General features: G+C 41.6%; 1 pseudogene; it reads right to left on the reverse strand.

The window, feature by feature from the left end:
* Window positions 1–15,845: 15,845 nt before the first annotated feature.
* LOC134485796 (endogenous retrovirus group K member 6 Pro protein-like) lies at window positions 15,846–16,719 on the reverse strand (annotated as a pseudogene).
* Window positions 16,720–17,859: the final 1,140 nt, after the last annotated feature.

Below are 17,859 nucleotides of genomic sequence, written 5' to 3' on the forward strand. Positions count from 1 at the left end.
CCAGGATTCTTGTTTTGGAGTCTCCTGAGAAGTCTTGAACATGAATTCATATTCCATGGCATTTTCATATTTATTGATTTTTCTCTTATATATTACACCTTAGCAAGAGTTTCTCCTCCCTCACTTCCTCCATGTAGGCCCTGCAACCCCAATAAATCCTCTTACACATCAACTACTTTGGTTCCTTCCAAAGGAGAGCAGGCCTCCCAAAGATGTCAACTAAGCAGGACAGGTTACATTAAGCCTGGCACATGCCATCATACTGAGGTGGGACACTGCAAACCAGTAGGATGAAAGAGGTCCCAAAAGCAGGCAAAACAGTGAGAGACACATACCTGGTGATTATAAAATATGGTCCATGCTATATCCTGCTGCCAACAACAGTTGTCTTTTCTGTCCCCTTGTTTCCCATGGATAGCCAGACACATTTTGTTGGACACGGGGCACAAAATTCTGTCTTGAAACAAGTACTATGGTTAATTTCAAATAAAAAACGTGGGTAAAGGTGCAACAGAAAGCAGCAGAAACCAAGACTACTTGGCAACATGAGAGCCCAATTCCCCCACCAAAGTAAACACTGGATATCCAAACACACCAGAAAAGCAAGTTCTAGACTTAAAATCACATTTTATCATGATGATGAAGGACTTTAAGAAGGTCATAAATAACTCCCCTAAGGAAATACAGGACAACACAGGTAAACAACTAGAATTCCCTAAAATGGAAACAGAAATATCTCTGAAAGAACACTTGAAAAAACAACAAAACAGGACAAGGAAGTGAACAAAATGATCCAGGATTTAAAAATGTAAATAGAAGCAATAAATAAAGCACAAAGGGACATAAGCATGGAGATAGAAAACCTGGGGAAGAGATCAGGAGTCATATTTGCGACCATCACCAACAGAATACAAGATATAGAAGAGAGAAACTCAGAAGCAAAAGATAGCATAGAAAACATCGTCACAACTGTCAAAGGTAATCTTAAATGGAAAAAGCTCCTAGCCTGAAACATACAGAAAATCCAGGACACAATGAGAAGATCAAACCTAAGGATAATAAGTATTAAAGTGAGTGAAGACTCCCAACTTAAAGGACCAGTAAATTTCTTCAACAAAATCATAGAAGAAAACTTCGCTAACCTAAAGAAAGGGATGACCATACACATACAAGATGCCTACAGAATTCCAAATAGATTGGACTAGAAAAGGAACTCCACCTGTCACATAATAATCAAAACACAAAACGCACAAAACAAAGAAAGAATATTAAAAGCAGTAAGGGGAAAAGGTCAAGAACATGTAAAGGCAGACCTATCAGAATTACACCAGACTTCTCACTAGAGACTATGAAAGCCAGAAGATGCAAGACAGATGTCATACAAAGCCTAAGAGAACATACATGCCAGCCCAGGCGTGGAAGTATCCATGCAAAACTATCAATTAGCATTGAGGGAGAAACCAAGACATTCCATGACAAAACCAAATTCATGCAATATCTTTCTACAAATCCAACCCTACAAAGGATAATAAATGGTGAAACCCAACAGAAAGAGGCAAGCTACGCCCTACAAAAGGCAAAAAGTAATGTTTTAGCAACAAAACCAAAATAAGAGGAGCACACAACCATAACCCCACCTCCAAACACGAAAAGAACTGAAGACAAAGATTAACAGACTGGATATGTGGAGAGGACCCAGCATTTTGCTGCATACAGGAAACACACCTCAGAGACAAAGAGGACACTACCTCAGAGTAAAAGGCTGGAAAACCACTTTCCGATCCAATTGTCTGAAGAAGCAAGCTAGAGATGCCACTCTAATAGAGAATAAAATCGACTTTCAAACAAAAGTCATCGGAAAAGATAAGGAAGGGCACTTCATATTCATCAAAGGGAATTCCACCAAGATGAACTCTCAATCCTAAATATCTATGCCCCAAACACAAGGACACCTACATACATAAAGAAAAGCTTACTAAAGCTCAAAACACACATTGCACTACACAATAATAGTAGGAGATTTCAACACCCCACTCTCATCAATGGACAGATCATGGAAACATATTTAGCAGAGACATAGACTAACAGAAGTTATGAACCAAATGTACTTAACTGATGTTTATAGAACATTCCATCCTAAAACAAAAGGATATACCTTCTTCTCACCACCTCATGGTGCCTTCTCCAAAACTGACCATAAAATCATTCACAAAACAGGACGGAACAGATACAGAAAGATGGAAATAGTCACATGCATACTATCAGACCACCAGGGACTAAGAATGTTCTTCAATAACAAAAATAAGGAAAGAAGGCCCACTTATACATGGGGGTTGAACAATGCTCTACTCAATGATAACTTGGTCAAGGAAGAAATAAAGAAATTAAAGTCTCCTTAGAATTTAATGAAAATGAGGTACAACATACCCAAACTTATAGGACACAATGAAAGCTGTGCTAAGAGGAAAACTCATAGCTCTGAGTGCCTGCAGAGAGAAATAGGAGAGGGCATACATCAGCAGTTTGATTGCACACCTAAAAGCTCTACAACAAAAAGAAGCAAATACACACAGGAGCAGTAGAAGGCAGGAAATAAACAAACTCAGTGCTGAAATCAACCAAGTAGAAATATAAGAACTATAAAAAGAATGAACAGAACCAAAAGCTGGTTCATTGAGAAAATCAACAAGATAGATAAACCCTTAGCCAGACTAACCAGAGGGAACAGAGAGGATGTCCAAATTAACAAAATCAGAAATGAAAAGGGAGACATATCAAAAGAATCAGACGAAATTCAAAAAAACATCAGATCCTACTACAAATGCCTGTATTCAACAAAACTTGAAAATCTGAAGGAAATTGTCAATTTTGTAGACAAATACCAGGTACCAAAGTTAAATGAGGAACAGACAAACAATTTAAACAACCCCATGGCTCCTAAGGAAATGAGAGCAGCCATTAAACGTCTCCCAACAAAAAAAAAAATGCCCCAGATCAGATGGATTTAGTGCAGAATTCTATCAGAACTTCATAGAAGACCTCTGTCCAATACTGTCCAATCTATTCCATAAAGATGAAATGGATGGAGCAGTACCAAATTCCTTCTATGAAACCACAATAACTCTTATACCTAACCCACAAAGACTCAACAAAGAAACAGGACTTCAGACCAATTTCCCTTAGGAATATGTACACAAATATACTCAATAAAATTATTGCAAACATAATCCAAGAGCACATCAAAACGATCCTCCATCATGGTCAATTAGGCTTCATTCCAGGTATGCAGGGATGGTTCAATATCCAGAAAAGCATCTACATAATCCCCTATAAAAACAAACCCCAAGAAAAAAAACCACACAATCATTTCATTAGATGCTGTGAAAGAATCTGACAAAATTCAACACCCCTTCATGCTAAGAGTCCCAGAAAAATAAACAGGAATTCAGGGTCCATACCTAAACTTGGTAAAACCATATACAGTAAAACAATAGCTAACATTAGCCTAACTGGAGAGAATCTTGAAGAAATCCCACTAAAATCAGAGACTAGACAAGGTTGCCCACTCTCTCCCTACTTATTCAATATAAATACTACTCCCTGGTACTGAGACGTGTACTCAGTGATTCGACTCAGACAGGATTTCACACCGGGTTTCCATAAAAGATGGAGTTCTCTGCTCCAGGCTTTATCCATACTTGGCATAGGGTGCAAGGTAATTCAATGTTGTAACATACAACCGGAATGTGTGGGTCTTAGTAAACTCTCCAAAACACGTCCCCAGGGACACTAGCTTATTCTGGATATGTTGGCATCCAGTTTAGGGCTCATCTCACTCACATAATGCACTTGGTCTTTGTGGAGCTGGAAACAGTAGGTGCCATCCAGTCTGTCCAGGAGGAGTTGTAGATTCTCTCCAATGTATTTTGCAATCTTCTCAAGCAGAACCCGGGCCTCTTTTTCAGTCAAAGGCCTGTTTTTCAGTGAAAGGCCTCTTTTTCCCCCAGCTTGGCTCCCAGGATCTTCATGCCTAATGGGAGATATTTTAATTGTGGTAAGGAAGGACATTTGAAAACGAATTATAGGCAAGACATGACTAGAAACAATTTTTTTAACCTAGAAATAATAAAAAGAGAAAACTTCAGCCTTCTGGAAAATGCAAAAAGTGTGTCAAAGTCTGACACTGGCCTGATGAATGCAGATCAACCAGGGATTGGCAAGGTTACCCTTTAACATCAGAAAAGGAGTCCTCCTGTAGGCCCTGATATCAAATTTGATTTAATCATTCTGTGCCGGTAAATGAGGTTTGTTGGAGGGGCCTGAGATAGCTAGAATAGAATAAAGACCCTGATTTAACTTGTTTCAGATTAGCTTCTGTCTGTGTTTTAGGAGATTGCGAACATTTCCCTGGCACTACACTCCAACACTATGGACTATGATCAAGTTCTCCTTGGTTTTTGATTTGACAGGTAGTGCATTGTGTGTGTGTGTGTGTAGGTTGCAGACAAAATGACTTACACTAAAAATCTGGTAGCCTCTCATACATGTTCTGGACACTGAATCAGCTGATCCGGGCTGAATTCTCCTATCTTTCCAAATAGAAGGTTTTTTTTTAACCCATCTTTGTGAAGACATAACAACCCATGTGGGGCTTCACATTTCTTGGAATATTGATTACAAACTTACTGGTTTGTCCAGAAATGCTAAAGGACCCTTGTACTATGCTCACTTTGCAGCAGAGCCTGGACTGGTCTTAGGAGAAACCAATGACCATGAGAGTAGAAAACCCAATAAATGAACATTTTGAATCCCCTCTATTGGATTTACAGAAACCTATATTTTTTGTTACATTATAATTCTTGATATAGATGATTTCGACATCTAAGTAATAAAGATTGCTCGGCCTTATACTCTTCTGTGCTGGAAATAGAGACCTGAGCTCCCCCATGCACTGATACAACACATTATGAGTAACACCAGTCTCAGAAACACATTATTATTTGCTCTGTGTACTTCTTGAACCAGGTTTTCTTTAGAAAAACTGGTTAAGAATTTTGATTTTATTATTGGATATTTTATGTATTTACTTTTCGAATTTCATCTCCTTTTTGGTTACCCCCACTCCCATCCCCATCCTCCTGCTTATATAAGAATGTGCCCCCTAACACCAACATTTCTCTATTGCCTTCATGCCCTGGCATTCTTCTACACTAGGGAATCCAGCCTCCACAGGACCAAGGGCTTCTCCTCCCATTGTTGGAAGATAAGGCCATACTCTGCTACATATGCTGCTGGAGCCATTTGGTCCCTCCGTGTACTCTTTGGTTGGAGGTTTCCTCCCTAGCAGCTCTGAGTTCTCTGATTAGATGATATTGTTTTTCTACTTGTGGTGTTCCAAACCCCTTCAGCTCCTTCAGTCCTTTCTCTAACTCTACCGGGGCCCCATGATTAGCTGCAAGCATTCCCATTGTATCTGTAAAGCTCTGGAATAGCATCTTCAGGAGACATCAATATCAGGCTCCTGACAGCAAGCACTTCTTGGCCTCTGCAATAGTACTCGGTTATGGAAATGTACCACCGTTTCTGAATCCATTCATCTGTTGAAGAACACTTGGGTGCTTTCTAGCTTCTGGCTTTTATATGTAAGGCTGCTGGGAATATAGTGGTGCATATATCTTTGTTATATTGCGGGAAAGTACTATGTTCAATGTCCCCACCAGCGGGGACCCAGTTATTCAGGGTCCTGAAGGAGCGCTACCCTTGCGCCTAAATGGGGGGGGGGGTGAGAGAAGAAGGAGACCAAGCAAAAGTTCTGTTGTCAAGGTCTCATTTATTGGGATGAATGTTACAGCTTTTAAGGCTTTCAGGTAGGGGGAGTGTCCTTTGTGAAACATGAAGGAGGGGGAGATGAGGGTATAGGCAGTGATAGCTGGAGGCAAAGAAGGCAGGCGATGAGGTCAGGTGGTGGAGACACCAGCTGTAGACTGAGGAGATAACTGGTATCTGCTTGAGCTGAGGCATCCCTTGAATGTTATCTTCCTGTGCCGTAAATTCATGGGAGAGGCTTTCATTCAACAATCTTAAGGCTTATGGCAGTCATCTTAGGGGTGAGTCTCTGTGGCCAAACAGCCCAGAGTCACCTAGTCACTTTGAACCATGCAGTTCAAAAAGTGGCTAGGCCCAAATCCAATATGGCTCCATGCATCTCCCCCATTTTTCTTTTATAAAAGACCATTAGGTGGAAGTAATGGTCTGAGAGAGATCAGACATGCCTCACAGAGTGCCCAGCTCGGCCATGGCGAGCCACTCTTGCAGTTAGGACTGCACCCCAATGGCTAGGAATGAACTTATGCTGTAACACACCGTTCTGGGCTATACGTGTGTGTTATTGGGGGAGAAACTGGGCAGAGGAGCATTTGACCGGCCCACACGTTTAAACGGGGTGTAGCCACCTCTGTCTTAGGATCAACCTCTCGAACCCCAGCATTATCCGTCATAGGATCACCTTGTCGCCCGCAAGGCACCATGTCTTAGATTGGTCAAGGGTCAGAGGAAGTTGCCCGTCACTGAAGAAGCTACATCAGGTCATCTTCTCATTCCTCTCACTTGAGCCCAGGGGCGAAAGAGCAGGGGCCAGATGGCATTAATTTAGGAGATTGTGGAAGTTGAGCCTCTCCCAATATGTTGTAGGCACCTCATCTTGTTCGTTGTCTCTCTGGTTCTCCTCAACTGTTCCGGTCTCCAAGCGATGATAATGTAGTGAAACAGAATTTCTAGACAAAGCAGAATCTATGTGATTTAATGAAGCATGTAAGTCGCTGAAAGGCCCAAGGACCAAAGGAAATCAACAAAAGTAGGCCCACAAGGGGTCCCAAAATTGAGGGCAACAGAACAGAGAGCCATGGGGATGTAGAAAACCAGTTTTGGTACCATGACTCTTGTTGCTCTCTCTCTCTCTCCTTCGTTTTTCTAGGCTATCTCTCACCTTTTTTAGACTGTCTTCTACAAGTCCAGTCTTATCTACATAAACACAGCATTCCTCTTTTAAGGCTGCACAAAGTCCTCCTTGTTGTAGGAAGATTAAGTCTAGGCCTCTTCTATTTTGTAAGACTACTTCAGACAATGAGGCAACTGAGTCTTTTAAGTTAGATAATCCATCTCTTAATTCAGCAATATCCTTATCTATGGCTTCACTAAGCTGTTTATAGTATTGATGGGACGTAACGAGGGAAGCGATGCCAGTGCCTGCACCCGCGGCCCCTAGTCCTAGGAGAACAGCCAGAGTGATGGCAGTTACTGGTTCTCTTTTTACCTTATGAGGCATATCCGAGCCCTTTTCCCAGGATTTAAGAAAAGTCTCTGGCTCATGTATGCTGAGTCTGGGAAATACAATTGAACCAGCACACAGTAATCTTTAGTCTGTAAAAATTGAGATGTTATAACATATGTGGTTAGACCAGTGGAACATGCTAGATAAGTATACTTGGGGGCTTGTAAATATGTATTTTGATTGTCAATGATTATGGTATGATTACATATTTCTAATAATTGTTTAGGGAGGAGCATGTTCTTCCTGAGGAGGCAGCTTCCTATCCCTGAGACTTCTGTGATTGTGAGTACTATGGTGTTCCAAGAGAGACCACCAGTGTTATAAGTATATGTGATGTTGCCAAAAGTGGCTATACCCTCATAGAAAGGAGGGTTAGCGGAAAAACACATCCAGCATTCCTCATAAATAGAGGTATTTGTCTCCTGTTCATGATATACCAAGGCAAGAGCTGAGGCGTTAAGAACAGATAAAATCAGGCTCGTGGGGGACATAGGCCCAACAGGTATGGTGAGCTGAAAAAGGGTAGTTGGAGGACTAGAGGTGTTAAAGGGGGGCTGAGTCACCACCCTGGGTGGCAAGGAACCCTGGCTATGCAATTGAGGGTTAGGCCCAATGGAGGCCTTATGTAAGTTGGGGGTGGTTTTAAATAATCTAATTTTGAAGGTTACTCCGGGGTCTCTATTGGCAACATACATCCAGAGACCCCACTCAAACCCCTTATGCCAGTTTTCTGGGGTGATTTTTTTTCCCAGCATCAGTAAAAGTTATTGTAAGAGGGTTGCACCAGCCCTTGGAAGGCTCAGTGTTCTGGCATTCCTGGGTTAGAGTACTGTTTCTGTTAGAATTGTGCCACCCCTTTTTTACTGTGGGTTTCCAGTATGCATCTCCTGTGGTTTCACACCCCCAGGAGGCACAATAGAATTGATCCCTGTGTCCACACTTATAGTTTAGGGTGCAATCTCTGTGGGATCCGGGACAGACGTAAAAGTCAGTTTCCCTAATGTTGGTGCGTCGATGGACAGTGTCACAACTGACATATCTTTCATTAAAACTAGACCCATGAGGGGCTTCAATTAGGGGTAAGTATTTGTCTTCGAGGCCCCAGTAAGAATTTCCTCCTGCAGCTAGTTTAAATAAATCTAGAGTTAATTGTGGCCAGGTGGGGTTAGGGCCAGTGTGGGAGATGGTAAAGGCGGTATCTCCGGCCTCATTTATAATTACCCAGGTGTAATTCCAAATCTGATAGGGGCTTGACGTTCCGGATGTCAGCACAGTTAGAAAGAGAAGTTTCAGTAGAATCCAGTAGAGCTTCATTGTTCTGAAAAAGAAAACATGCATTTTTCTCAGGCGCCACCCTGGAATTTGTTATAAGGCTTTATCAATTTTGGAATTTGTTTGAAATTTATTGTAAAGCTTTAGAAAAAGCTACTGGTCCAAAACATACAGGAAATCCAGGACTCAATGAGAAGATCAAACCTAAGGATAATAGGTATAGAAGAGAGTGAAGACTCCCAGCTCAAAGGACCAGTAAATATCTTCAACAAAATCATAGAAGAAAACTTCCCTAACCTAAAAAAAGAGATACCCATAGGCATACAAGAAGCCTACAGAACTCCAAATAGATTGGACCAGAAAAGAAATACCTCCCGTCACATAATAGTCAAAACACCAAACGCACAAAATAAAGAAAGAATATTAAAAGCAGTAAGGGAAAACGGTCAAGTAACATATAAAGGCAGACCTATCAGAATCACACCAGACTTTTCGCCAGAAACTATGAAGTCCAGAAGATCCTGGACAGATGTCATACAGACCCTAAGAGAACACAAATGCCAGCCCAGGTTACTGTATCCTGCAAAACTCTCAAGTAACATAGATGGAGAAACCAAGATATTCCATGACAAAACCAAATTTACACAATATCTTTCTACAAATCCAGTACCACAAAGGATAATAAATTGTAAAGCCCAACATAAGGAGGCAAGCTATACCCTAGAAGAAGCAAGAAACTAATCGTCTTGGCAACAAAAAAAAAGAGAAGAAAAGCACACAAACATAACCTCACATCCAAATATAAATATAACAGGAAGCAATAATCACTATTCCTTAATATCTCTCAACATCAATGGCCTCAACTCCCCAATAAAAAGACATAGATTAACAAACTGGATACGCAATGAGGACCCTGCATTCTGCTGCCTACAGGAAACACACCTCAGAGACAAAGACAGACACTACCTCAGAGTGAAAGGCTGGAAAACAACTTTCCAAGCAAATGCTCAGAAGAAGCAAGCTGGAGTAGCCATTCTAATATCAAATAAAATCAATTTTCAATTAAAAGTCATCAAAAAAAGATAAGGAAGGACACTTCATATTCATCAAAGGAAAAATCCACCAAGATGGATCCACTCTCAATCCTCATCTTCGGTTGGTTTATATACAAGTGTGCAATTTCTAGGCTTGAAAGTAAAATGATGCTATCTGGTGCTGGATAGAGGAGCCTTATTTTTTATTATGGCAGCTTGCTATTTTTGTAACATGGTGATTTGGTTGAACACAATAAAGTACAGTAGTAACTGATCTCCCCTTCTTCCTGGATGAGTGAGGAGATGATTAAATGTTGATGTCAGCATCCTTGAGCATATTCAGATGAGCTTCTGCTTCTGTTGAAAATGATGCTGTGTTTGATTGTGGTCCGAAGCTTTGAAGCACTACTTGGCATCTCCTTCCTTGGAGGTCTCACTGTTTAAACATAACAGATTTGATAGCTTGTTGGTAAGGTGAGGTCCAGCTTGTCTCCACTAGGTCATCTTCATGTGAATCCGGTGGTTATACGGTTTTGTTTTAGGGATATTTCATTTTTTTAATAACGGTTTTAGCTGACATTCATGGAGAGAATGAATCCTTAGAACTGTGCCACTAGTGAAAGGAAATCCTGTCTAGAGTATGTTTCTTTACAAAGCTGTGTCACACCATCCTTTGGGCCCTCTGCTGGAAAAGTAGAATCAAGTCTCAAATAATGCCTTTTAAATTGTATCCTCTAGTATTATAGATGTAGGACAGTACTGTATCATACCTCTGTGGATGTAAAATAGCTTGTACCTGCTTTATGATACATAGTAGTGACCGTGCTTTATCAGAGCTGTTTTTTAATGATGTTGCTCAGAATGTTTTCTTTCCAGATGATGACTGAGAAGCTAATTTAAAAAACAAAATGGTGCCAGGTACCACAAGAGTAACAGAACTGTGCTGTTTTCTTGGGTTTTGTTTTTTTTTACTTTTTTTTTTAATGGAGTGTGCTGGATGTCTCTACAGTTTTGTTCAGATGACTGCAGAACCTGGAAAAGCTGTTGCTGCTGTTGATGCATAACACACTGCTATTATTGGTCTTTTTATATAAACATAAATATATATATATACAGATATATAATTTGAATTTTTTGAAACTTTAGCTGTGCTGTCAACTTTGGAAAAAGTATCCCCGTTTACTGTGTTGAGTTGGCACTGTAGAGAAATTAACAGCCATATTGGTCTAGAAATGTTGAACTTAAGTTTTTTCCATTTGTACAGGGGTAACGCACTGTATTAAATATGTAAGGTCTTATCTACGTGGGTTTGATTACAAAAACTAATAAAGTATTCTCTAAATAAAAAAAAAGCTTTATTAATCTTTCAGGGAGCCATCTGTCTCCCCCCTCTTTAGAATTATAAATACAGGCAGACCCTTTTCCCCAGACTATCACAGGGTCAGGACCCTGCCACTGTCCAGTTAGGGGGTCCTTCCAAAGAATGTGAGAGTGATCCACCTTGGTTGAGGGGTGCCATAAGTGATCGGTGGCTGAACGCACTTGATTATCCAAAGTTAAGAAATTCAAAACAAAAAGGGCATGGGATAATAAAAATTTTGCACTGCCTTTAAGAGAATAAAGAGTTTCTTGGGCAGTAAGCTTTAACAGTGTATTCTTTTTTTTTTTTTATTAACTTGAGTATTTCTTATATACATTTCGAGTGTTATTCCCTTTCCCGGTTTCTGGGCAAACATCCCCCTCCCCCCTCCCCTTCCTTATGGGTGTTCCCTTCCCAACCCTCCCCCCATTGCCGCCCTTCCCCCCATAGTCTAGTTTACTGGGGGTTCAGTCTTAGCAGGACCCAGGGGTTCCCCTTCCACTGGTGCTCTTACTAGGATATTCATTGCTACCTATGAGGTCAGAGTCCAGGGTCAGTCCATATATAGTCTTTAGGTAGTGGCTTAGTCCCTGGAAGCTCTGGTTGTTTGGCATTGTTGTACATATGGGGTCTCGAGCTCCTTCAAGCTCTTCAAGTTCTTTCTCTGATTCCTTCAAAGGGGGTCCTATTCTCAATTCAGTGGTTTGCTGCTGGCATACGACTCTGTGTTTGCTGTATTCTGGCTGTGTCTCTCGGGCGAGATCTACATCCAGCTCCTGTCTGCCTGCACTTCTTTGCTTCATCCATCTTGTCTAATTGGATGGCTGTATACGCATGGGCCACATGTGGGGCAGGCTCTGAATGGGTGTTCCTTCTGTGTCTGTTTTAATCTTTGCCTCTCCCTTCCCTGCCAAGGGTATTCTTTTTCCTTATTTAAAGAAGGAGTGAAGCATTCACATTTTATCATCCGTCTTGAGTTTCATTTGTTCTAGGGATCTAGGGTAATTCAAGCATTTGGGCTAATAGCCACTTATCAATGAGTGCATACCATGTATGTCTTTCTGTGATTGGGTTAGCTCACTGAGGATATTTTCCAATTCCAACCATTTGCCTACGAATTTCATAAACTCGTTGTTTTTGATAGCTGAGTAATATTCCATTGTGTAGATGTACCACATTTTCTGTATCCATTCCTCTGTTGAAGGGCATCTGGGTTCTTTCCAGTTTCTGGCTATTATAAATAAGGCTGCGATGAACATAGTGGAGCACGTGACTCTTTTATATGTTGAGGCATCTTTTGGGTATATGCCCAAGAGAGGTATAGCTGGATCCTCAGGCAGTTCAATGTCCAATTTTCTGAGGAATCTCCAGACTGATATCAAGAATGGTTTTACCAGTCTACAATCCCACCAACAATGGAGGAGTGTTCCTCTTTCTCCACATACTCGCCAGCATCTGCTGTCACCTGAGTTTTTGATCTTAGCCATTCTCACTGGTGTGAGGTGAAATCTCAGGGTTGTTTTGATTTGCATTTCCCTTATGACTAAAGATGTTGAACATTTCTTTAGGTGTTTCTCAGCCATTCGGCATTCCTCAGCTGTGAATTCTTTGTTTAGCTCTGAACCCCATTTTTTAATATGGTTATTTGTTTCCCTGCGGTCTAACTTCTTGAGTTCTTTGTATATTTTGGATATAAGGCCTCTATCTGTTGTAGGATTGGTAAAGATCCTTTCCCAATCTGTTGGTTGCCGTTTTGTCCTAACCACAGTGTCCTTTGCATTACAGAAACTTTGCAGTTTTATGAGATCCCATTTGTCGATTCTTGATCTTAGAGCGTAAGCCATTGGTGTTTTGTTCAGGAATTTTTTTCCAGTGCCCATGTGTTCCAGATGCTTCCCTAGTTTTTCTTCTATTAGTTTGAGTGTGTCTGGTTTGATGTGGAGGTCCTTGATCCACTTGGACTTAAGCTTTGTACAGGGTGATAAGCATGGATCGATCTGCATTCTTCTACATGTTGCCCTCCAGCTGAACCAGCACCATTTGCTGAAAATGCTATCTTTTTTCCATTGGATGGTTTTGGCTCCTTTGTCAAAAATCAAGTGACCATAGGTGTGTGGGTTCATTTTTGGGTCTTCAATTCCATTCCATTGGTCTATCTGTCTGTCTCTGTACCAATACCATGCAGTTTTTATCACTATTGCTCTGTAATACTGCTTGAGTTCAGGGATAGTGATTCCCCCTGAAGTCCTTTTATTGTTGAGGATAGCTTTAGCTATCCTGGGTTTTTTGTTATTCCAGATGAATTTGCAAATTGTTCTGTCTAACTCTTTGAAGAATTGGATTGGTATTTTGATGGGGATTGCATAGAATCTGTAGATTGCTTTTGGTAAAATGGTCATTTTTACTATATTAATCCTGCCAATCCATGAGTATGGGAGATCTTTCCATCTTCTGAGGTCTTCTTCAATTTCTTTCTTCAGCGTCTTGAAGTTCTTATTGTACAGATCTTTTACTTGCTTTGTTAAAGTCACACCAAGGTACTTTATATTATTTGGGTCTATTATGAAGGGTGTCGTTTTCCTAATGTCTTTCTCAGCTTTAACAGTGTATTCTTAAGGGTTTGATGTGCTCGTTCCACAATCCCTTGTCCCTGAGGGTTATAAGGTATGCCTGTAATATGTTTTATTTGAAATTGGGAGCAAAATTGTTTAAATTTGTGACTAACATAGCCAGGCCCATTATCTGTTTTTAGAATTTTAGGTTGTCCCATAACAGAAAATGTGTAGAGCATATGAACAATAACATCTTTTGTGGCCTCTCCTGTGTGTGCAGAGGCACATATGAACCCACTAAAGGTATCAATGGTAACATGTACAAATTTTAGTTTTCCAAAAGATGGGACATGGGTGACATCCATTTGCCATATTTCTCCCGGAATAAGGCCCCTGGGATTAACCCCAATGTGTGGCTCAGGAAGTAGGCTCAGGCAGTTTTTACAATTTTTGACAATCTGTCTGGCTTGTTCTCTAGTAATTTTGTACTTAAGCTGCAATGTTTGAGCATTAAGGTGATGGAGTGAATGTGCCATCTGTGCTTCTTGTAAGGAATCACTAAGAGAAGCAATCATTGTCAGCCTAGTGGCTTTGTCAGATAAATCATTACCTTTGGTTAAAGGACCGGGCAGATTCAAGTGAGCTCTGATATGGCCCACAAAGAATGGGTTTGGCCGGTCCCTTATGTGTTTTTGTATTTCTGAAAATAGTTTAAAGGTAGGTGTTGAGGGTTGTATAGTAGAGACAGTCTCCAAGACTCGGAGAGCTCTGACTACATAATGGCTATCAGAAAAAGGTTAAATGATTGATTTATTAATTTAAATATTTCTAAACCACTATAAAGTTCTACTAATTGGGCAGAAGCATATGGGGTATTGACAAAAAAGGCTTGATCTTTAACCACAAAGGAGGCCTTTCCATTCTTAGTTCCATCTATGAAAACAGTTAAGGCATTTGGTATAGGTTTCAGATGTGTAACCTTTGGGAAGACAAAGGGGGTAACATGGAGGAACTGTAATAATTTATCTCCTGGTAAATGAGTATCAAATGTTCCCTGATAAATAGACAGCAGGACTGTCCAGTCATCATGTCTGTGCTGCAGCCAAGCAAGCTGCTCCTGTGAATATGGAGAAGTAATAATATTGGGATCGTGGCCAAAATGGCGAGTAGCCAGCTTAAGCCCCAAGAAAATGGTCTGGCAAATCAAGGAGGGATAAGTAGGAAGTATTTTAGGGGGGTTGCGGGCAGGTGGATCCACATTAGTGGATGATTATCTTGCCATAGGAGGCCTGTGGGTGTAAACCTTGTAGCAAAAAGGATCAGATACAGTGTCTTGGAGGGGCTGAAATAACCTATGAATTGTTGGCTGATAGCCTGTTCAACCTTTAGTAGGGACTTTTCAGCCTCAGGAGTCAGAACCCTAATGGAATTAGGATCAGGGCTACCCTTCAGAATTGCAAATAGAGGTTTTAAATCACCGGTGGTTAGCTTAAGGTAAGGTCTAAGCCAATTAATATCACCCAAAAGTTTTTGAAAATCATTTAAGGTATGTAGCTGCGATCTTCTAATTGTTAGCTTTTGGGAATAAATGGATGTAGGTTCTAATTGGAATCCAAGGAGCAAAAAGGGATATTGCGTCTGAATTTTTTCAGGGGCAATGGTGAAACCCCTTTTTTGTAAGGCCAAAACAATAATTTGGGCTAGTTTTTGAGTTTCCTGTAAACAAGCAGAGGAAACCAAGATATCATCTATGTAATGAATGATGTAAGTAGAGGGGAAACACAGCCTTATTGAATCTATAGTTTGGGCCACATACCTTTGACACAGGGTGGGGCTATTAGCCATCCCCTGTGGTAACACGCGCCACTGAAAGCGGGGATAAGGGCCCACATGGTTAATGACAGGGATAGAAAAGGCAAAGCGGGCACAATCCTCCGGATGAAGGGGAATAGAAAAGAAACAATCTTTTATATCAATGACTAATTTATAAAAGTCTCTAGGAATAGCTATTGGAGAAGGCAAGCCAGGTTGTAGGGCCCCCATAGGGACCATAGTTTTATTAACTGCTCTAAGGTCTTGTAACAATCTCCAAGAACCATTTTTCTTTTTTATGACAAAAATAGGGGTGTTCTAAGGCGAAGTGGACTGTTCAAGGTGCCCTTGTAATAATTGTTCCTGCACCAACTGTAGGGCAGCTTGAACCTTTTCTTGAGGCATGGACCACTGATCGATCCAGACTGGATCATTTGACTTCCAAGATATTTTATCAGCCTGGAGTGCAGGAGGAACAGCAGTCTCTATGAAAAAAGGTCTGCTCCTAAACCTCCTCTATCTGTTTTGGGCGTGGGAGTCAAGGGTTCTGTGATTCCCTGTTCATTTCTACCTAATCCTTTTCCAGGGAGGAATCCTGTCCTTAACATTTGGTTAGTAATGACTTCATTGGGACTACACATCATCACCCCCATCTGGGAAAGAATATCCGTTCCCCAGAGGTTAACAGGGAGTCCAGAAACTACAAATGGCCTAACTGTGCCTGTATTATTCTCTTTATCTTTCCAGGTCAGGAGCTTTGAACTTTGGAGTGTATCCTGTGTTTGACCTATCCCTTTTAAATGTGTGGCGGTGGCCTTAAGGGGCCAGGTTGAGGGCCAGTGTCTAGAGGAGAGAGAGCACTGTGGTATCCACCCCCGTATCTAAAAGGCCCGGAAATTGTTTGCCATCAAGCCAAAGAGACATCATGGGTCTTTCATCAGTTAATTTTTGAACCCAATAAACATCTGAAGAGCCAGGGGAGGAAGAACCACGCCCCTTTACTTTATGAGGGAACTGCCCCATGAAGGGAAGCGGTAAGGCCTGTGCAATGCATTGTCCGGCTCTAAGCGTTAAGGGGCCCTGCGTGGCAGTGGCTAGAAATTTAATCTCTCCAGAATAATCAGCATCTATTACAGAGGGAAGGATGACAAGTCCTGGAAGAGCACTCGAGGCTCACCCAATTATTAGGAAAAACATGCCAGGTGGCGGAGGCCCAAACTTTCCAGATTCTATGATAACAGTCCCTTCCTCAGGGGTTATAATCCTGGTGGTGGAGGAACACAGGTCCACTCCTGCACTTCCTGCTGTTGCCCGGGATAAGTTGGCATTGCAGGAGCTTGATGCTGCACTTGGGGGCATGTGGTCACCCGTGGATAGGGGCCCCGTTGTGGGGCCCCCCGCTCGTTTCCCTAGACTGCAGGGAGGATTTGCCCATTAGCATCAGTCTTAGACTGACATTCCCTGACCCAGTGACGGCCTCTCTTACAGCGGGGACAAACCCCTGGGGCAGTGGGCCATCTGGCAGGGTTGGGGGACTGGCTAGGTTCTGGGGTATTGCATTCTCTAGCAAAATGACCGGGTCGTCCACATTTGAAACATGTTTTGCCTCTAGGGTGACCAGAATCTCCAGCTCTTTGGAACACAGCCCCAATTGCCAGGCTGATAGATTTAGATAATTGGTGAGAAAAAGAGTCGACATCCTTGCAAAGTTTAATCATGCCTGAGATATCAAGGTCTTTGGTCTTGCCTCGAAGTGCGGCTCTGCATGCCGAGTTAGCATTTTCGAGAGCAAGCTGTCTAACGAGAAGCCCTTCACTTTCATTTTGACCTAGGATTCTTTCAGCTGCTTCTTGTAGTCTCCCTACAAATTGAGCATAGGGCTCTTGTGCCCCCTGGATTATTTTAGTTAAGGGGGTGGTGAGCGCCCCTGTAGCAGGGACTGCTCTCCAAGCGGACAAAGCCGCCTGCGCTGTTTGTGTGAGCACACCGGGAGACAGCCCTAGCTGTTTTTCCTCCGAGGCAAATGAGCCCCTCCCACATAGCTTATCTGCCGTCCAGAAAGCAGATTTACTTAGGGGATTGTTTCTGTTTCTAGCAGCAAGGCTCTCTGATTTATCAATAAATTCAGATTATCAAGTCAAATACTGTCCTCTAGTGAGGACAGATTGTACCACCTTGGTCCATTCACTAGGGGTGAAATACCCAGACCCTGCAAGTCCTTCTAGGATAGCCAAGGTAAAAGGGGCATTTATACCATAATTTTTAACAGCTGAATGTAATTCCTTTATGTGTTTGAGTTTAAGTTTCTTGTATACGGGACACGAGGTCCCACCCTCATCCTGATCAAGGCTTTCCTCTTCCGAATCTGACGGTCCCTCCTCATAGTCATTTTCTTCTTCACTTTCTTGTTCCTCATTATGGTCACGATTAGTACTGTCTGGCTCGTGTTCATCTCTGGCCAACCTATTTAGTGTTCTAGTACTGTTTAACTCAGACTCA

This window comes from Rattus norvegicus, chromosome 2, assembly GCF_036323735.1.
Source record: "Rattus norvegicus strain BN/NHsdMcwi chromosome 2, GRCr8, whole genome shotgun sequence".
NCBI classification, from domain to species: domain Eukaryota; kingdom Metazoa; phylum Chordata; class Mammalia; order Rodentia; family Muridae; genus Rattus; species Rattus norvegicus.